Source organism: Psammomys obesus, unplaced genomic scaffold (genome assembly GCF_907164565.1).
Source record: "Psammomys obesus unplaced genomic scaffold, mPsaObe1.curated_primary_1811, whole genome shotgun sequence".
NCBI classification, from domain to species: Eukaryota; Metazoa; Chordata; class Mammalia; order Rodentia; family Muridae; genus Psammomys; species Psammomys obesus.
The window spans coordinates 10,561,100-10,583,532 of NW_026591086.1; the positions used below are offsets into that span (position 1 = coordinate 10,561,100).

The 22,433-nt window shown below is 43.6% G+C and overlaps 1 long non-coding RNA gene across 1 annotated transcript in view; it reads left to right on the top strand.

Annotated features, from left to right (window-relative positions):
* The first annotated feature begins 1,774 nt into the window (after positions 1-1,774).
* Positions 1,775-22,433, top strand: part of LOC129678938 (uncharacterized) — a 30,686-nt gene continuing 10,027 nt past the window's right edge. Inside the window, exon 1 of the long non-coding RNA XR_008720458.1 lies at positions 1,775-2,005. This is a non-coding gene — a long non-coding RNA (uncharacterized LOC129678938). The remainder of the gene's footprint in view (positions 2,006-22,433) is intronic.

Consider the following 22,433-nt stretch of genomic DNA (forward strand, 5'->3'; position numbering starts at 1 on the left):
AGTCCTCCCCCCACACACAGGAGAGAAAGAGGAGGAACTATTGGCAGTTGTTGGCTGCTGAAAGAGGGAAAGCCAGTCTCCTTTGGGGAAGGGTTGCTAGTAGGTTGCAAATGCCCTGCTGGATGGTCCCAGACTCATGTGCACATGGACAATGTAATTAGAATCAGAAGTTCTATTTAAAAGCAGGGGGAGGGGAGGATGAATTTGGGAGAAAGACAGGTTGGAGGTGCTATGAGAAGTTGGAGGCAGGAAGCGGTGGATGGATATGATAAATATACGCCATCTATGGTGGTGGTGGTGCACACCTTTAATCCCAGCGCTTGGGAGGCAGAGGCAGGCCAGTCTCTTTGAATTCGAGGCCAGCCTGGTCTACAGAGTGAGTTCCAGGACAACCAAGGCTACACAGAGAAATTCTGCCTCAATACAAACAAACGGAAAAGAAGACAGAAAAGGTTAAATTTAAAACAAAACTGTCAGACAATATCCATTAAAATATGCGATATAATGTATGTATTTTTGACATGTGTAACCTGGCTGGTAGCCTGGTTGCAGCTGCTTTGGAAGCTAGACCAAGAAGACTGCAAGTTGAAAGCCTGCTTGTATTGTTCCTGGGAGTGAGTGGGAGAAACAATGGGCTGTACTTCTGGGCATCCCTGCTCTCACCCAGCCACGGTGGCCCTAGACAAGGTCTGGGCACCACAGCTTCCGCAAGCGGAGGTGCTCATCTTCAAAGACAAGCAGCAGACCAAGAACCACAAGGCTTTGAAGGACCCTGACACCCAAGGGCTGTAAGAATAAGCACCCCAAGAAACTGTAAACAGATCAAGTGAAGGTCAAGGCTCATTACAATTAAACTCAGAGATAGAAGAGGAGACTGCGGCCATAATGACAAGCCGTTTTTAAAAGAATTACGCTGATAATAAAAACAGTTTATGATCACCAAAATAATAGGTGTCTTTGACAGTGCAGACAGCAAAGTCAAAGGGTGAACTTGTTTCTTGAACCAGCTAGAGGCAAGCACGGCAGCCAGAGGTGGAAAGGGGACATTTTCTTTTGTTTTGTTTTCACACAGCACACACACTAATGGAGCCCAGGTTGACCCCAAACTCACTCTATAATCATGGCTTACCTTGTACTCTTGCTCCTCTTGCCTCTACCTCCCTACGCTGGGATCACGGATGTGTGCCCTTGTGCTCTGTGGAGATTTTGTTGTTCTGTTTACACACACTTACATATGCATGCAGTAGATTTCTAGCAATGTGGGCCTGTAGAGTTGTTCTGGTTTTGTTTGTTTTTTCTTCAGTCTTGGCTCTGTCTTGAAGCAGATCCCCCTGGCTCAGCCTCCCATGTACTGCCAAACTTGGTGTAACTCAGTCTAGCTTTTACTTCACTCTTCTCTATGAGGGGAACTTCAAAGACAACTTTGTGAAATTCTTAATTTATATAATCGTGGGACTTAACTGTCCTTGGTCACATAGTTTTCAAAGTCAGACACTTTCTACTCAGACACGACACCATTGCCTTACTGTTGACTAAGACCTTTTGTCTGCCCTTGCACAATGGGATCTTGGCATCAGGAAGCCGGTTTGGAATGATTCAACAGCTTTCTCTTGCCTATTGCACAACAGCAGTAGAGAGCAAGCTGAATCAGATTGGACAAAAAGCAGCGGGTCTTAAATTAAGTGAACTACTGTAATGCCAGTGGCCCTCAAATTGTATACTTATGGGACTGTGCAATTAGTTGTTGGCCAGGATGAGAAGCTAGTTATCTGTGTGTCAGAGTTCAGGGAAGTGGGAAGACAAAGGTTTCGCCATTTTCCAAAGCTGAAGTGTTCCGCAGTTTCTAACTTTCAGGCGTTCCCCTGGACTTTTATAGTGGACTTTTGGCTCTTGTGAACCTAGCTGGTCTCATGTAATACTTGATGATCACTGTTCTGCTCTAGATACTGCAAAGAGCTGGCCAGGCGTTAACTGAGATCGTCTATCTGCAAGATATGCTCTCAAAGTAAGTATTATTCTCATCTTACAGGTGGGGAAACCAAGGTAAATGTGGAGGGCCCTGGGCTGCGTGTGGTAGTTTGTTCTGATTCAGGCAGTATGGCTCTACAGAGCGTGCTCTGAACTGTCTGTACACCGGAGGCTGGCAGGGGTGAGAGCCCAGCCCTCTGGAAGAGTGGGATGGAAATCAACACATGAGTCACACTACTGGCATTTCAAAAAAAAAAAAACCTAAAAACCAAACCAAACCAAAAGAAAACCCCACTGTCTTACTTCGAATGATTTGTGTCTCTTTGTCTTTTTCTCCTTTACCCCCTGTGGATTGATATCGAAAGAGCTGCGGCCACTGACACAGAACTGAAAGTGTTGAACAGTGTGCATACTCCAGAAAAATTTAGAGAGAGGCACACACGGTGAACTTTCGATTTTTAAAGTAAAATATGAGAAGTCCAATCTCATCTTTCCACCACTCACATGTTTTTAATTTAATAATATTGGTTTGGAGAGATGTCTCAGTGGTTCAGCATGCTTGTTGCACAAATCGTGAGGCCCCAAGTTCAGGTCCCAGCACCCATGGAACTAACCAGATGTGCTCTCTAGCACTTCTGAAGCTCCCTGTCAGTGTGGGGGCTGAGGCAGGAGGCTCTCTGGGGCTGACTGGCTGTCAGCCTAGCTGAAAAACTGAAACACACGCACACACACACACACACACACACACACACACACACACACCTGCTTCAGATTCAGGGAGAGACCATGTCTCATAGAAACCACCTTAGGTCTCTGGATTAAGAAGCACATACCAATCTTAAGCCCAAATGGCCTCTCTACATCAATACATATATATCCTACCCAATATATCTAACACAGTTACCAAAAGGCAGTCTCACCATTCATATACCCCTTCAGATTGCTTTTCTCACTCAATGGAACGTGAATATCTTTTTAGAGTAAACACTGTCTGGATTCAGGTTTTGTTTCATTTTTGATTCAGGGCCTGTCTATGTTGCCCAGGCTGGTTTTGAACTCCCAGACCCCAGTGATCTTCCTGACTCAGCCACTTTGGCTGCAGACATGCACCTCCAAACCTAGCTAAGCGAGCATGTTAGCTTTGCTTCCTTATTTAAATGCTGGATAATACACCAAGGAAGGGACACATCAAAGTGAGTTCCTTTCCCTCCCTGCAGGCAGCTTGCAGTTTTCCCGCATTAGACAGTAAAATAAAGATTTGTGTGTCCGTATTCATATATGTTTAGGGCTAATTCTTGGAGGGATTTCTCACTGAAGAATTCTGAAAAATCAGAGTGAGGTGGTACATGGCTGTATTCCTAGCATTGAAGCGGCAACGGCAGGAACGACGAAGGCTAGACTGGACGGTAGAATGAATTTCTGGCTAGCTTGTGGGGAACCAGCGCCCATTGCTGGAAGCACATTCTGGATGACGCCCTTACCTTGTGACAGAGGGAGACAAATGTCCCTCTCAAGGTCACTCCTCCAGTGACCTAACTTTCTCACACCCAAGTTCCCATCTCTTAAAGGTTCTACTGTGCCGCAGGCTGGTGAGTGCCCCTTTAATAGGCAGATCTGGGGACTCTTCCCCAGGCCACCTTTTTGGTTGGTGGTTCTGCAGGGGCCGAACCTAGAGTTCTAAGGCTGTGAAGCAGGTATCCTACCACTGAGCCACATCCCAGACCCTAGCAATACTCTAAGTTCAAAACCACCCTGGTCTACATAATGAGTTCAAGGATAGCCAGAGCTGCAGGCTGAGACCCCGTCTCAATATATAGATATATAAGTAGGTCTCGATAGGAGAAATGTTGTCACCTGCTACAAGGTAAAAGAAGATTGAATATATTATTTATTCTACGTGAAGTAAGGCAGCCGTGACAAGCTAAACCATGTATAAATCCCCTTGTGGGAACTGGAATAGCCACGTTCATAAAAACAGAAAGTAGAATGATGTTTGCCATGGCTTCCAAAAAGAGAAACCGGGGGGGGGGGGGGTCACTGAGTTTCAGTTTTGTAACACGAAGTTCTGAAGGTCAGGGACTCTCACACAAGGTGAATGCATTTAAACTTCTGTATTATACACTCGAAAACAGTTCTGAGCTGAGTGTGGTGGCTCATGCCTATAATTTCAGTGTTGGGGGGGAGAGGGGACTGAGCAGGAAGATTACCAGGAATCTGAGGCTTTCGGAGCTACCCAGTGAGTTCTGAGTTAGCCTGCGACAGTTAGACCCGGTCTCACTCCAGACATAACACCTTTCCCCAAATAACAGGACATGGTGACAGCGCTGTGTGGCACTCTCATAGATCCTCATCGGCAGCCTGTGTTTATAGAATTCGTGTCTCCCTTATGTCACTGGGTGGAGTATCTCTTTTTGGGTCCATGTCTCACCAGGTCTTTTGTCCATTTTTCTTTTATATTGTTCACTTTATTGTTATATGTGTTCTTCTCATATTCTGCATACTAGTCCTTCATCAGATATGTGTTTTGCAAATATTTTCTCCCCATCTGTAGCTTCCCCCCCCCTCATTCTTTTAACAGGAACTTTGGCAAATGAAAGTTTTAAATTTTAACAGGATATAACTTTTCAATTCTTTCTTCCCCTTAACATCACCAAATGCTTGGGAAGAGAACATTCAATGGGAAGTCTCATTTTACCCCTTATGGTGGCTCATTCCTGTTATCCCAGAACTTGGGATACTGAGGCAAGCAGATTGCCTTGAGTTTGAGGCCATTCTGGTCTGCCTAGTAAATCCCAAGCATGGATTATAAAGTAAGACCTCGTCTCAAAACAAAACAGAAGGAAAGAAAAAGGAATGAGACAAAGACAGAGAGAGCTTTTCAGTGGTAGAGCACTTGTCTAGCATGTACAAGGCTATGGGTTGAATCCATAGCACTGGGAAAAAAAAAGGCACACTTATTTCTAGCAGATTAGTCCCCCACTCTAGAACAGAGTTTGGCCATTTCTCATAAAACTAAAAATGCTCTTACTGTACAATTCAATAAGTATACCTCTTGGTGTTTAAACAGAAGAGTTAAAAAGGTGTCTACACCTTTTAATGTAAGTTTATGGCAGCTTTCTCTGCAATTGATAACACTTGGAAAAATCGAAATGTCTTTCAGTGGAGGACTAATAAGCAAACTGCGGTACGTCTATACGATGGAATATTTTTGAGCACTAAAAGATAGCTACCAAGCTATCTTAAACCAAGCTATAATAAAACACGGAAGAATAGACACAAAATACTAAGTAAATTCAACAAACATGAAAGTGTTACCTTCTGTGCTATTATAGTTATATGACATCCCGAGGAAGAGGGGCAGAGACAATAAACAATTCAGTAAGCTCCAGGGTCTTGGCAGAGGGGATGATGAACAGACAGAGAATTGGGGGGATAATGAAACCATTCTATGTGCAAAGTAATGGAGGAGTCATATCACTGTTACTTTGTCATAAACCCTTACAATGTACAGCACCAGCAAGCAAAACGCAAACAAAACCGGAGGCCTGGCTGGTGGCGATTTACTAATGTCGATTGTCACTTAAACAGGGCTCATGGGACACCACTAATTTAGACTAAGCTACTACAGCAAGCTCTGCAGCAGTTTACTCTGATTTTTTTTTTTTTTTTTAACCATGACAAATATAGCACTATGACACGGAGCTGTGAGAGTGAGGGAGGTTGTGTGGGGGAGAGAGGGCATCTGGGTGACCTCAGTTTCGTTGGCGTTACTACGAACCTAAAACTGCTGTTTAAAAATGGTCGTTATCATGGCTGCTATGCGTTTGTGAAAGCCTTGGAAACTAGAAAAACGCAAATCAAAACCGCATGGAGGGGCTGCGGGGATGACTCAGCAGCTGTGAGGGCTGGCTGCTCTTGCTCAGGAGCCAAGTTTGATGGTGAGCATGCACTTCAAGCAGCTCACAACTGCCAGGAACTCCAGCTCCAGAACATCCGGGGCTCACTTCTGGCCTCAGACAGCACTTGCTTGCGTGTGGACATGCATACATGCTCCTAAACACACGCACACATGAAAGGAGATGTTGGGATTTCTTTTCACTCCATTCAGAATGGCTATTAACACAAAACAAAACAAAAACCAACAGATTCTGGTGAGGACGTGAGCAGCCAGGAAGGGCACACTGCTGGTCAGAATGTAGATTGGTGCCCTCACTGTGGAAATCAGCATGGAGGTTCCTCAAAAACAAAAAGAACTTCCCCAAAACCTACCTACATTAGCATTATGGTAAGAGGCAGCTGTACCACTCCTGAGAAGATACCCAGAGGAGGCTAAGGCACATACTTCAGGGACACTTCCATGTCCATATCCCACACTTGGGATTAAAACAAAAACCTGCTTACATAACTGAGTTTGTAAAGAAACCAAAATTTCCACTGTGGCCAATTATCTGGGCAAAGAACTATCAAAAAAAGGGGAGAGACAGAGAAAGGGTTAGTGGTAGATATGCTCAAAGCACACGGCAGAATGAATATCTTATGAAAAATATCACTTTGTACAATGAATACCCTGTAGAGGAATTTTAATCCAGCAGCATGGCTGCTCTGGCAAGGGATCACACCCAATGACTTAGATACAGAAATACAGAGAGTTCGTGGAGACAGTACAGTAGAATTCAATGTGCTTCTGTGCAGTTCAGTTGAGTGCAGTTGAGTTTGTGCAGTTCAGTTCATGGAGTTCAGAGGCAGTTTCTCCAAGGAGAGCAATTAAATGAGAAGCAGAGAGAAGCCAGTTTGAATCAGTCAGCTTGGAGCGGAGTTTTGAGCCAGAACAGCTGAGTTGAACCAGCCAGCCGGAGTTCAGATAGAACTAGAGAAAGTGAGCTTATTCAGCAGTAAATCTTAGAGACCGAAAACATTCTAGGCCTTGGTTAGCACACAGAGGCTGGAAGCTGAAGCCTTCAAGGTCCAGACTTGCAGAAGATTAGATTGTATAAGGGCTAAAAGCTTCCAGGCCTAGGACTAGAACTGTTTATGTAGAAATGCTTTGGCCTTAGCCCAAGCCGTATATTAGTAAAGCTCTCATCTGATCTTCCCATCACCTGAGGATAAAATAAAAACGTTTTTATTTTATAAACAATAGCCTCTGACAAAAAGTGCTAAAGTCTTTTCTTTGTCCCCCATATCCATTAGAGAATGGGCAAAAAATCCCAAAATATGGTATATATGAGGAAATATCATTCAGTCTTGAAGATAAAATAAAATTCATATCGATGCTATAGTATGAGTGAGTCTTAAAACAGTAGGCAAAGCGAGACAAGCCAGACAGAAAATACCAGTTATTGTTTTACTATTCCTGTAAGAGGTCCCTAGGAAAGACAACCCGGTGACATAAGGTGGAGCAGAGCAGAGAGTACAGGGAGAGAGGTAGGAAGAATGGGGAGTCACTGTTGTGTGGGTACAGTTTCTCACTTGAGAAGACAAGTAGGTTCTGGAAATAGATGGTAGTGTAGGTTGCTCAAACATTTGGACGATTTTTTTGTTGTTGTTTTTAGACGAGGTCTCACTATGCTGCCCTAGCTGGCATGAAGCTCCATGTATAAACCAGGCTGGTCTCGAATTTACAGAGATCTGCCTGCCTCTGCCTCCCAAACACTGGGATTAAAGGCGTGCGCCACCGTATCCAGTTCTGTTTGGACAGTTTTCGTGTTGTTGAAGCGTATGCTTAGAACAACTAATGTGGAGTCTTCTGTGCTATGTATGCGTTCTTACATTTCGCTGGGTTTTTTTTTTCTTTTGGTCTATGTATATTTGTGTGTGCACGTGTGTGTGAGTGCACGTGGAAGCCAAAGGTCAACACACAGTGTCTTCTTCCACAGTTATTTCTCTACCACATGTTCTGTTTACTTATGTATTATTATTATTATTATTTTTTACATGCTAGGATGCTCATGTGGTGGTCAAAGGCCAACTTTCATGAATGGGATCTCTCCTTCCACCATGTGGATGATGGGGACCATTCTCCGGTGGTCAGGCTTGGTAGCAAATGGCTTCGTCCTCCTGCCAAGCTATCTAAAAAGGCCTCTCTGCCTTGGGTTTTGAGTCAGGGTCTTTCACTGATTATGCTAAACTTACCAGGCAGATTTCCAGGAATCCCCTTTCTCCGGTTGCCCAGTGTGGTGATCACAAGTGCATGCTGCTGTGCCCGGCTTTTTTACACGGGTGCTGGGATCCTCATGCTTGTACCCCAGGCTTTTTACTAACTGAACTCCTCGTTATCCCAGCCTTTATCACGTGCGCTGTCACAATACATTGATGATAAATGATGATGATGCGTAAAGAAGCCACCCACAGAATACTCAAAGAGCTCAATCTAGAAAGTCTAAGGCTAGCCAGAGTCATGCAGAGGTTGGTGGAGTGAGAACAGCATGTGAGAAAAGGAAACAGGCAGAAGGAAAACCCAGGTGTACATTTTAAAGAGTTTAAAAGGGAAGGGGAGAAAACAGGTCCTGTTTTCTGGGAAAGCCCAAGGCAAGGCTTTCGTTTTAGGCAGGGGAAAACTGGGTGTAGTTCCAGCTTGTAGAGCACAGAGGGAGGATGACCTTGGAAGAGGGGACAGCCTTGGCATGAGGAGGAATGAGGGGAAGGCACCAGCAGGGGAGAGAAGAGTTGGCTGGGATGGGGACTCCTCTTGCTCCGTGAACAGGAGGAAGAGAGTGGAGGTTGGAAGAGGACCGACCAGCCAGCCAGGAAGAGGGAGGGAAGCACGTGAGAGGACTCAGAGCTGAAGACTGTTCTGCAGTCTGCCCCTCCCCCACCCCCAGCTCAGCCTCACCAGTGTTCTGCAGGTGCCAGCCTCTCTGATAAGCTTCTCCCCTGAAAACTGAGCTCTCTGCCACAAACTACAGCCCAAAGACACGTCTGAAAATGTCCAGCTCCGAACAGAGAGGTGTTTGCTCAAGTCCTCTAAGCTTTGTTCAGGATGCTATGGTTTGCTTGTCCTGCCTATGAATTTGAGAACAAGTCACCTGGGGGAGGCGTTTGTATTTTTAAGTTTTCTCTGTGTCCTGACTGTAAGAAAAATAGCTTGGAAATTAGTGTATCTGAGCTAAAATTACATTGGAAATAAAGAGAGCTATGCTTTCTTTCCAGAAGTTCTAGCTCTCTGCCTCCCTCCCTTCCTGCTCCCCCCATTTTCTCCAGATTAACTGAAAACTTTCTTTGCATCTGCAAAGAAAGCTGATTTCAGACTCAGATAGCTAAATCAAATATATTCACATGCATCTGATGTATCAACATTTTGTGAGTAGGAGGAAAATAATTAGAACAAACTTCCTTGTCTGTTCTGAACAGTAAAATTGCATTATTGTTTGTCAGTCCATGATAAGATTTGGGATGAGTCTAGGATGTTCAATATCCTTGACTGAGGAATCAAGGCCATTGCTGAAGGCCAGGCAGTACCGCAGCTCCATCATGTGATTCAAGAAAGAGCCTCCTTCCTTCCTCCCTCTGTCCTTTCTTCCGCCCTCCCTCCCACTCTCTCCCACCTTCCTTCTTATGCTCTCGTTCTTTGTTTCTGTTTGTTTGAGGTCTTTCCCTGTAGCCAAGCTGGCCTAGAACTCACTGTGCAGTGCAGACTGGTAATCCCTCTGCCTCAGCCTCCCCGATGTTAAGGTTGCACATGTGAATCATTATACCAAGTTTAGAGAAGCCTCCCCTAAAAAACAAAATTGTAAATAAGGGAGAAATGGAAAATATCATTAATATTCAGAGAATATATTAGTAAGTTAAAATATCATGAATCCCATCTTATTTTATCAAAACAGCAAGGTTTGTGAAAGCAGTGCTTAGGAATAAAGTGTAATGGGGAATTTTATGCATCACCTAGAAAGCGGTTTAATTTTTTTTTCAAAGTGATCAAAGTATTAAAGTCTTGTCAACGGTGTATCTTTTACATGATTGTGATAGATAGGATAGCATTTTCAATGTATTTTGATCATATTCATCTCCTCTCCCCAAATCCTTCCAGGCCTAACCCCAACCTCTTCCATCTTCATGCCTTTCTTATTTATTTATTTATTTATTTATTTATTTATTTATTTATTTATTTGTTTGTTTATTATAAATAATAATAGTGTCCCTGGGTTCAGTTTATGCTTTCTGTTTATTCAAGAGTGGAGGCCCATCCACCGAAACATTGTTGCCCTTCCAATGGCTACATACTTACACCCTTGAAAAAGACTAACTTTCTCTCCCCAGGATGGCATTTTTTTTTTCCTGAGACAAGGTTTCTCTGTGTAGCCATGGCTGTCCTGGACTCCTTTTGTAGACCAGGCTGGCCTCAAATTCACAGAGATTTGCCTGCCTCTGCCTCCTCCAGTGCTAGGATTACAGACGTGTGCCACCATGCCCAGCTCAGGATGGCATTCCTATGAGAATTTAGGAAAGGGGATACAAGCTTTTGTGCTGGAGCTGAAGAGATGGTTTTTATTGGTTAAGAGCATTTGTTGCTCTTGCAGAGGACAGGAGTTGTTGGCACCAACAGGGTGGCTAACAGCCATCTGTATCTCTAGTTCCAGAGGATCCAGTGCCCTATATTGAACTCCACGGGCACCAGGCAAGCATATTGAACTCCATGGGCACCAGGCAAGCATGTACACATACATATACGCAGGTAAACACGCTCATACACATAAAATGAAAACAAATCTTTTTAAAAAGCTTTGTCACCAAAGACAATACTTATTTTAGTGTTAGTAATTGCTAGAAAGAGCTAGATATGTAGGTTAGAGGGATGGCTCTGTCGGTAAAGAGCTTGCTGTGCAAACATCGGGATCTGAGTCTGGGTCCCAGCACCCTAGAAAAAGTGAAGCATGGCTGTATGCCTCTGACACCCTGTCGGTTAAAGAACAGAGACAGCCAAGTCCTAGAAGGCTTGGACTGGCCGTCCAGCCGGTCTAGTGAAAATGGTGAGCTCCAGGTTGACTGACAAGCCCTTTTACAAAGCAAAAAGTGTGGAGAGCCAGAGAGACAGCACATGTTGATCTCTTGTTCCCACGTGTACATGGGAGGGAGAGACCCACATTTACACATGCATGCATACCACTCTTACACCCCCCTACAGGGCAGAGAGAGAGAGAGAGAGAGAGAGAGAGAGAGAGAGAGAGATGGGGTGGAGGCTAGAAACACCTGAAATTTTAATCTTAAGAATTTCAATCACGAATGACATATCTGATACAATCACTTTTATACCTGTTTTAAGATGTTAATGAAAAGGATGGAGAGATGGCTCAGCAGTTAAGAGTGATTCCTGCTCTTCCAGAAGACCTGAATTCAGTTCCCGGCCCCCACATCAAGCAGTACACAACTGCCTCTAACTCCAGGGGATCTGATGCCCTCTTCTAGAGCTCACAGGCATCCACACACTTGTACAACACATTAACAACACACACGCACATAGATTAAAAACAAAATAAGCTTTTAAAATGCTCATGAAGATTTTTCCATGATTTGGAGGAAATGCTCCACAATGGTAAATGAGTCTGTATTATTTCTATATTAAAATATGTCCTAGATATATGTAGTAAAACCTACAAAGTGTCACAACTTAAAGTAAATATCTAGCTTGCAGGATTTCAGTGATTAACTTTTCCCTTCCCACAATTTCTGTTGTTTTGTTTTATAATAGGTGACAGTTTTTTTTTTTTTTTTTTTTTTTAATCTATGGGAGAGAGAAGATGGCTCAGTGTTAAGAGCATTCCTACCAATCTTAAGGACTAGAGTTTGGATTGCAGCAGCCACGTAACAAGCTGAACATCCCACTGACATCTACGACCCCAGACCCAAGAGGGCAGAGACAGGGAATTCCAGGGACTTGCTGGTGTCCAGCATAGCTGAGAAGATATGAGCCCCACAGAGCTTTTAAAATAATGCTTGTCTGTTGTGAAGATGTAAGCAATATAAGAAAGGGAAGGATTTAAAGTAAGCTGGATACTTACTTTAAATTTTGACCCTGTCTCAGAGGAATAACTGGAGAGTGATGGAGGGCATCCCACACCTTCTGCCCTCTGCTAATATGCATGGTGATGTGTTCCTGTATGCCAGTATACATACAGTCACAAAGACATACACAGACACACACGGTCACACGCATACGTTTTCAACACTTTGAACTTGAAAGCATTTTCTGATAAGGGAAGAAATGCCCCCTCTGGGTACTTTCTGATCATATTTAAATCCCTGAAGTCCAGGAAACAGGGCCAAACATGGAGCTCCGGTCAGCTACCCACTCAGCAGTATTTCCGAGCTTCTGTTGAGTGCCAGGACCCACAGTAGGTAGGAGCTGAGAGTCCAGTGGAAGGGAACGTCAGAGCTGTCTACAAGGCACCTCACACCGGGAGGCTGCGCTCAACAGAACTGGCTTTCTCACAGATCTGGAGGCTGAAGTCTGGTTCAGGGTTTCCAGCTTGGCTTCTCCTGAGTCTTCTCTTCCCATTTGGCTCACACTGGCCTTTCTTCTTTTCATCTCCCCTCTCTGTCGGTAGCCAAATTTCCTTGTTTGTTTTTGTTCAGTTTGAGACAGGCTTTCATTCTGTGGTCCAGGCTGGCCTCAAATTCGTGGTTCTCCAGTCTCTCTGCCTGGCTAGTGCCGGGTCCTCCACGAAACCAGTCACACTGGCTCAGTCTACCTTAATGACCCAATTTAACCTAATTACCTCCGTAGAATGTCCACATGGAATCCTATTCTCAGGCACCAGGAGATCGGAATTTTAACGTTGGAATTTTAGGGTACTATAACGCAGCCCATATTATCCAGCAATTAAATAAGCAGGAGGGGGAGGGTCTTGAGACACTGAGATGAAGAGCTAAGGGCATCCCGGCATCCCGGCTCTCAGCAGCCCCAGTTGTTTCTAGAGGAGTGTTGTGCTTACCCCACCCTCACACTTGCTGATCTGTTTCCCTTCCTGGAGTGTGTTGGACTGTTTGTAGTTCCTCATTTAACAGATGCTCGGAGCTCAAGCACGAGCACGTTTCATCTTGCTTAAGAACAAGTATAAAACTGACCTTTAAATCTTATCATCGGGGGTGTCAGAGAATGAATATTTATTCTTTGGTGCCTGGTATCACGAAGTCATTCGTTATCTTTCAGGGAACAGATCAGGTGGGAATGGATACCTGCTGAGCTCCCATAAGAGTGTGCTACGGTTCCCAAGAAGGGTTTGGCTGCTTCTGGGTCCCTGGGGCTGTAAACAAACAAGATCTGGGAAATAAGCTCTGCCCGGGTAACCTCTCTGAGATGTGTTTTCAATAATATTCAAAAGTCAGAAGAATTTAAGAACTATTTTTATTACAAGTACTCATATATGTTATGTGTGTACGTGTGTTCACGTGCATGTGTGAAGGTCAGAGGACAACTTGCAGTGTGTCAGTCCCAGGGACTGACCTCAGGCCAGCAGTCTTGAAAGCACATGCCTTTGCTCACTGAGCCACCTTGCTAGTCCCAGAAGAATTTCTTTTCGATTTTCCCTTTGGTTCTGGGGTCGAACCTAGAACCACAGTCATATAAGGCACACCCTCTAACCCTGAGCTGTATGTATGTCCAGCCCCAAGAAAACAATATTTTCTGCTATCATACACAGCGCCTGGATACTTTCACAATCTGCTCCCTGTAAGCCTCTCATTCTAGGCTCAGATCCTTCACAGCCCCTGAGAGAGGAGAAACAAACTTACAAAAAGAAGGCATACTCCCAGGGCTGAATAGATCACAGTTACAAAATGTTTTTAGATTGCCTTCGTGGGCACAGCTTGTTCCCCTTCAATTCTAAGAAGAGATAGAATTTTGCATAATTTCTGGAGATGCAGTACAAAGGGCTGTTGAGAAAAGTCCCCGGCTCTGGAGGCAGCTTCACCAGCCCCACGGTGTATTAGCTGCTCCTCTGTGGCTGCAAGGAAATCCTAGACCAAAGGACTTGGTGTGTTCCTTTATCAAGGTTCCGTGGCCCTTCCCAGTTTGCCATCTTACTTCTTTACCGGGTTAGTCCTTCTTCACTGAAAATGTCAACTTCAAACCTCTGGAGTCTTACAGTTTGGGCTCCTCTGCTTTGGCCCTGGTTAATGTTTATCTTCTACCTGACATTTCACTACCCCTTAGTGAGTCACTGCCAAGTACCTTTCAAAAACGCACCGGCTAGCTAACCTGTTCCTGTGTCCTTGTGTTCCTTGTCTACTGTGGGTTGTCCTATTTATTTTAAAATATAAGCTAAGCATTTCTCACAGTGATGTTTTTATTATTCCCTCTCCTCCAACTACTCTACTTTATGTACTAGCTTCACTGGTTGTATTTATGCTTCAGTAGACCATATAGAGGTTTTCCAATCTTCTTGTACCCCTAAGGGTCTCCCAATATTTCTTTTATTTTTTTTTCTACCAAGCCCATCGACTTAGATGTTACACCAGTAAAAATTAGAGCTGGCTCCCGCAGTGCGTGACTGGTGAGCCCCTCCTCTTTGTGACAGGAACAGGCGTCTTTATAATGCTTTCCCATTTAGTTTGCACTTATTTTGGGTGAGTTAGTGTCGTTAGTTCTGAGCCATCTGAAACACGCTACATCCTTAATAACTGTGTCCTGCGGAAATGAAGGGTCAGGCAGGAGAGATGGCTCAGTGGTTAAGAGCACTAGTTGCTCTTGCAGAGAACTGGGTTCAGTTTGTAGCACCCACATGACCACGGTGGGGATCAACTGCAGGCATGTGGTGCACAGACATATATTCAGGCAAAACACTGACACACACAAAAATAAATAAAAATAAGTAAAATCTCAAAAAAAAAAAAAAATGAAAGGCTCAAGCAAAGCAGTTTATCTATGAAAGCAGTAGCACACCATTTCCCTTTGTCTTCTGAAAACCTAGTTCTGGCCTTGTAAAGTGCAGACACCGGGGCCAAATTGATGTAATCGACAATCACATTGCTACCATTTCCTGGCTGCTGGCAGAGGATGATTAACCCCTTCAGACCGATTATTTGTATGTAAAAGATCAGAAAGCTGTTACAAAATTTCTTTTTTAATTTTTAGATTTATTTGTGCTGGAGAGATGGCTCAGAGGGCCTGGGTTTCGTGAGGTCATCATCAGCTTATGTGTCTAGTTCTCTGAATCTGCCTGCTGTCCCAGTTCACCGTGCTAAGGCTGTAGCATGTGGGACTGGATACGTTTTGTTTCCGTAGTTAGTGGGTGTAAAGCCTTCCTTTGCTGGGTATGATGGCACATGTCTATAGTCCCAGCACATAGGAGGCTGAGGCAGAAAAATCATGAAGTTTATAAGTCTGGCCTGGGTTACACACACACACACACACACACACACACACACCAAATAAATTAAAAATTTTCCTTTTTATCAGTATGCATTTAGAAGTTCCTGTTTTGTTTTGTATTAGTAACTGTAGCTGATTAATCCTGGGCTCTGTTTTTATGAAGTTGCACAAGTCATTTAATGCTTCAAATAATAATGGAAGAATAAAAAAAAAAAAAGAAAACAAAAACGAAAACAAAAAATCCTCAGCCAAGCCTGGTGCTACGCTCGAACAATCCCAACACTTGGGGTGCAGAGGCAGGAGGATTGCCACAAGTTTGAAGTTAGCCTGGGCTACATTGTTGGTTCCAGGACAGCCTGGATGCAGAGAGAAATGTCTCAACAAATGTAGTGGCCCCCCAGTCATACTAAAAATGTAATTTTGTTTCTACCAGGGGATGTGTGTGTGTGTGTAAAATGAGTGTACAATGCTGATTAAGAACTAAAAGAGAATTGTTGTAATGTGTGACTTTCTTGTCCTCTAGCTTGTTACCACATCATTTTGTCCATCATATTTACTGGCCATGAAAATAAAAGTCCTGGGCTTCCTTGATCGTATTGAGGATGAGCTGGCCAGTGTGCCCTGGCCCTGCCGGGCATGAGCAGCAAGGTGAAATGGAAGATATTTTCACCTGTCCCAATGTGACTTAAAACCTTCAAAGTGATTCCTTCCCAGTAACTGCTAAGACTATTATTAAACTGCAAAGGAAGCTTCTGGTGTGTGTTTTCATTTCAGGCAGCGAGCTACTAATGAGAAAGCGGAGAGACAGCAGGGAGGCAAAGGCTGGAATCACAGCTAGCAATCTTGGCAGTTTAAATGCATTGTGAATGCGAAGCGCTCGCTCACCAGCCTGGGAAGTTAACAGAGTGGGGATCTTCCCTTCTCTTTCAAGGGAAGGAAACTTTAAATTGGATTTTATTTTATTACCCAAGGTGGAAGAAACCGTTTTACACTGATGATTTATATGTACCCTACCTAATGCAGGAGTTAGATGAAGTGATTGAGAAAATGCTAAAGCATGTAATTTAGGAAATTTGAATAGAATTTCCCCAACTTGTCTTTTGTTGCTCTGGCAGTGACCTTTCCTCTGAGAATATTAACAGAAACCTTCAAAAATAATTTTAAAAAAAGAACATGAAGTCCCCTGGCTGCCAGGAGCTAGTTTAGAGTTTCTGCGCCATGGTGGCCTGTCTTTTCTACTAAGGGCTGGTGAGTTCACCCGGCTCCTGTAATTAGTATTTTCTTGGCCTGTAAATAGAGTAGCCATATGTTCTAGATTTTTCTGGGGCAGTCCCAATTAAAATATTCCTTCCTGTTGTCAGACCATGTGTCAGACCGTGTGTTCTGATTTTATTTCTTATGTAAAATGTGGTCAGCTTTTCCAAAATTGTCAGCATTTCCCTGATGGCTGTTTCCTCCAAGGTACAAAAAACTCCCTGTGTCTAGGGTGGGCGGGGGGGTGGAGGTGGGGGTCCCACCCACTGTGTGAGACTCAACCGACTGTCTATGTGTGTCCACGGATCCCGCTATTTCTGTAGCCACCTCCATAGGCCTTGCTTCTCCCACACCCTTCTCCATCGACGTGTCAGTCCTGGACCACACACCATCTGCTTCTGTGCTTATTCCTTATTGTCTGTATGCTAGACTCCCCAACACACCTTTGCAGCACAGAAGTAGGCCTGAAATGCTGGCTGCTGGGGGGGAGGGGCTGGAGGGGCAGAAGGATCAAAAATTCAAGGTTTGCCCCTACTATAGGGTGAGTTCAGAGATTGCCTGAACAACTTACTGAGACTTCGTCTGCAGATGAAAAGGTAAAGAGGGGACGGGGTATGGGTCAGTGGGGCAACCCTGATGAGCACTAGAAAGGGAGTGAGGGCTAGAGGGATGGTTGGTCCTGGGTCCAGAGTTTGGCTCCCAGCACCCACATGGTGGCTCACAACCATCTTCAGCTCTAGGACCCAGTGCTGCCCCTGGCTTCTGGGGGAACCAGGCAGGCACATGGTACACATATAATACATGCAGGCAAAATATTCATACACACAAGAAAAAAATTTTTAAAAAATCACCTGAATTTTTAATAGTATCGACTAGGCCTCACTTGATCCTAAAGTTATATGCATAGACATACATACACCCCTACACGCCTACATAAACACATGTGTGCAAATGCGTGTACATCTAAGTATGTGTTTACACACATTAGGTTCGCAAAGCCTTTCTCCAGTTGGAGGGGAATTATTAGCACGTTTGTTAAATGCCACGTTCCTTTAGCCATCAGCTGTGTAAGAAGGAGTAGATTTGTATCCCTGATCTGTTCACTTTAGCATATCACTAAATAAATGACAGACACTCTTCTATAGGAAAAAAAAAAAAAAAAAAAAAAGCCTTAGCTCTGGAACCCCAACCCACACCTGCCTTTACTTTTCTTCTTGAGAGTAATCCAAGCTTTAAAAGATTTCTGTGCCAACAGATTTAAGTACGGCTACATAGTCTGATATTTTTTCAATACAAGGGAAGTTGAGACTGTAGGCTACTTCTTTTCTACTCCCAGACTGGGCCCATTTGCTCACACAAAACTACCCACGAAGCCACTACTACTGTGTGAGTCCACTGGGCTAGAGGAAATGCCTGATCAGGCCTCGGGCCATCTCTCAGGGTCTAGGCCATCTAGTATATGGTTACTATACAGCAGCAGATAACCTGTTCTATGACCCGTCATGAGACGCCTTCATTATAGGGTTGAGGAGATGGCTCAGTAGGTAAAGATGCTGTTGCCAAGCTTGATGACCTTCAGTCCCTGGGATCCACAGAGTGTAGAAGGTTGGCCTCTGAACTTTACACCCACACACATAAAATAAATGGCCAAAAGGTCATTCTCATATGCATGAACTTTGAGAAGAAAAGGAAAGTTCCTCATTATAAGTAGCTGCATTTATGTATGTGCATGTATACATACATACACACATATACATGTATGTATACATGTGCATGTATACATACATACACACATATACATGAGCAAGCAAATGAGAGAGAGAACATCTTTGTTCCCAGCACTGAGATATATCAGCATGTACACTTTTTGAGACAGAGTGTGCCTACGTATCCCAGGCTGGCCTTCAGCTCAGCCTTCTCAGTGGTGGGCTTTCAGGTGTGTGCCACCATATCTGGCTACCATTTATATTTGTGTTAGAGAAAAAGGAAAAATAGCACCTTCTGCTTTAGTCAAACTGAGGAGTACCTTGCAGATTCAGGCAGCTTGTAAAGTGAAAAATGAACTAATAAACAAAAATTCTCTGATGTAGCTATTATCTGTATGAAGCAGAATTTGCTTGCCACTGTAAAACCAAAGTAAAATTCAAGACACGTTGAATACACCGATGCAAAAACCAATTTAAAAAAACTGATGCCATTTCCATCAGTTTGGCATTAAAACTTTTGTGTTTATTAAGTCAGCCTCTAAAACCTTTAGTTGACTGTACTGTAAATACATTTAAAGCCACTAAGTAAATTGTCCTAATTAAAAAGACCATTTCTCTCTGATTTATATTGTTGAGATGTCACATAAAATTTAATTTTCCCAAAATATTCTCTGCTGGGACAATTTGAAAGGCCTTTGATTTATATCACATTTTCAGCCCTATAATTTTGGGGGCCTTGGTTGTTCACTTTTCTTATATGACCTGGCATATTACTGCCCACATATCAACTTTCCTGCATTTCTTCTTTTCCCCAGTTCTATAAGGGCTCTCTGTGGACTGTTAAATTAAATTCAGTGTTTTCAACCTGGCTTTCCAGGAAGACAGAGCGTGACCCTATTCTAGCCAGTCACATATAATTCTCCCTAGCTACACCCCAGATCTTGCAACCCAGGAAAGACTTGGGGCCTTTGCTTCCTGCTCTCCTCCTGCCCCTGACGGATCCCACTGACCTCCCTATAAGGAGCCATATCTAATCTCTTGAAGAGTTAATAGCCATGTGCCAGCCTGGTCAGGCCTGCCTCCTTATTGTACCCTTCTGTGCCCTGGGTTATGTGTCCTCAACTTGGAGACTTCCCCCTCGCCCTTCATCTGTTCTGATTCCTGAGTCCATGGACCCATGGGCACTTTATTAGCACCCAGAGTTCACACTGCTTTCTTCTTTCCACGAGTTTCTAATTTAATGTTGCCAGAGAGGTTTCTTTGTTCTCTGGTCTTCCCACTGGGACTATAGTAATCCTGCTGTGATCATGGTCTTGTGCATGTCCCCCCACATTTTGGGATGGCTACAAGGATCTGTTCTTGAAGGATAGAAAGAGCCCTGTATGGCAGCTACGGGCTTGGATCAGTTCTGGGTCCAGTACTCACTGAAGTTTCTCTTCTAACCAAATCACTGAAACTTTTCTTCTTCTTTTTCGTTCTTTTTGAGACATGCTCTCATTCTGAAGCCCAGGCTGGCCAGAAACTTAGTAAGTAGACCAAACTGTCCTTAAACTCACAGCAATTCTCCTGCCTCTGCCTCGCAAATCAGTACAAAGCACACACACACACACACACACACACACGCACACACACACACGTAGAGTTGGTATCTTTTCTGAATATGATTAAATCGAATTAATGACATATTAAGGCATATTCTGTAAAATGAGAACATTCTGCAAAATCATAATTTTTATTTAGTTATGCTTTGAAATATCAAAGAAGGAGCCTTCAGAACATCCTTTTATCTTAGAGAAAGCTATTTTTCACAAAGGGACAATTCAGCTGCTGCCTCTCTGACTTTTAGTCCCCATGCCAAACTGGTGGAGGCCAACTAATGGGGCCTCACTGTATCTCTTAGCAAGCTTGAAGCATTTGTTCCTTTCAAGTGTGTCCAAGTCATTCCTTCCTCTGTTTCTACCTCCAACACAGTTTTTCTTACATCATTAACTCGAGACACAGCCTCTGCCTACATATCACAGGGTAGTCTTTCTCAACCCAGGGTAGAATAACATGCCTTCACAGGACAGGAACTTCTCAGCCTAAAACGCTGAACCTTTACGTGTTCATTGCCATCTTCGGCCACCAAACCCATCTAGCAGAAGAAACACACCGACATCACTTTTCTCAAATCTTATATTACTGTCTTGAAACTTTTCTTCAGCCAATCTATTGAGATTCTGTTATTAAGTTAGTGCTCGTGCGTATATGTGCAACTTTCTTGACTAGATTTTTGCCTGGCAAGGGAGCAAGCAAACAGCTTTAGCCTTCTCTACAGTCCTTGGCTCCAGGAACTTTCCCTGAGTTCCTGCCCCATTCTCATCAGATCTTCTTGCGTCCTTCACCCAAGACCCTTCAAGTGGTACATACTACTCACCAGCATAGCCAAAGCACAAGGGAACTTAGAAGAGCAAAACAAAACTACACTTAGTCCCATGTTCAATGAAATACACAAATGCACAAACCAGAGACAGACAGAGAGAGAGGGAGAGAGAGACAGAGACAGAGACAGAGAGAAAAACAGAGCACACAAGAAGGGAAACCTACAGGCCAATATCAATAATAAATACAGACACAAAAGTAACTCTTCAAAGTATTAGCAAATCAAATCCAACAGCACCTACAAAGCTTTATACACCACACTTAAGTGAGACGTAGTCCTTGCGTGTGATTCTGGTCCAACAATTGAAGATCGGAGGTTGTAATCTATCATATCAACGGTAAGGAGAACCATGTGGTCGTGTGAGCTGATGTGGAAAGAGGAATATATTTAGTGAAAAGAAACTGCATGCTTTCCTTCCAAAGATAAGGAAAGGGCATTCTTATTCAGCAACGCAGTGGAAACCCAGACCCATGTGATAAGACCACAGCGTACAATGTGTGTAGACAGATTGGAAAGGGAAAATCAAAGCAAATTTTTGCTAAGAAACCAAGGAGTCAGTGAGGGCCTGTGTAGGAGTTGTGTACTCCCCTTATTGCACATGTTTCCTGTTTCAAAGATGCCCACTCTGACCTCCTTATTGTTTCCTTCTAGTTCCTTTTGGGCTTAATGTGCGACTCTGTTGCAGGTTCTTAAAATGGAAGTTAAGAACATGTGGTTTTCAGTCCTTCTCCACCAGACACCCCTAAAGCTACAATTTCAAAAACTCCTGCTCTTTCTCCATCCAGCCGCTTTAATTGGTCATATTTTCATGTTAGTTTAAAATATTGATAATTTCATTGCACTTTTTCCGACTTATAAGCCATTTTAAAATGTACTGCTACCACACAGGGCGGCACACATCTGTAATCCCAGCCCTTGGGAAGTGGAGGAGTTCAAGGTCATGTCAGCTATTTATTGAGTTTAAGACCAGCTTGTCACAGAAGACCCTGTCTTCAAAATAAATAAATAAATAATGGCTAAGCAGGCAAATAGTTCTTGCTGCCAAGCCTGGTGGCCCCAGGCTAGACGCGGTACAAGAGAACGGACTCCTATAAATTGTTCCCCTGGCCTCAACACATCCGCTGTGGTGTGCGCACATGTGTGCATGTGTATTCGCATGTAAGTAAATGCAGTTTTAAAATTAAAAATAGGGGTTGGAGAGATGGCTCAGAGTTAAAAGCCTGTATTGCACTCGCAGAAGACTTGGGTCTCGTTCCTAGCACCCAAGTCGCACGGCTCACAACTGCCTGCAACTCCAGCTCTAGGATGGGCAGACCACGTGTAAATGTGTGTGTGTGTTTGTGAGTGTGTTAATTTTCAACACTTCTGAGGGACTTGCTGGTTATTTTCCTACTGTCTATTTTTAGTTTGATTCAGCTTTAAAATACAGGATACTCTGTGATTTCACAAACTTGGTGGGACTTGCTTTACGGCCCAGCATGAAGTACTTTGCTAAATGGCCATGCGCTGCTCAGAGCTGTACATTTTACACTTGCTATGTGTAGTGTTCTGTAGACTTCCATTAGATTGACGGTATCTCTACTGAATTTTTTCAGTTTATTCTATCAGCTGCTGGAAAATACACTGAATTATTCAATAATATCTGTAGGTTTATTCAATTCTCTTTGTCAAATATCTCACTTTTCCCTCAGTTTAGTTTATTTGTTATAAAGCTTATAGAGGCTTTCTATCATTTTATGTTCCTCTTAAAAGGCAGAGTACAGAGAAATCACCCTAA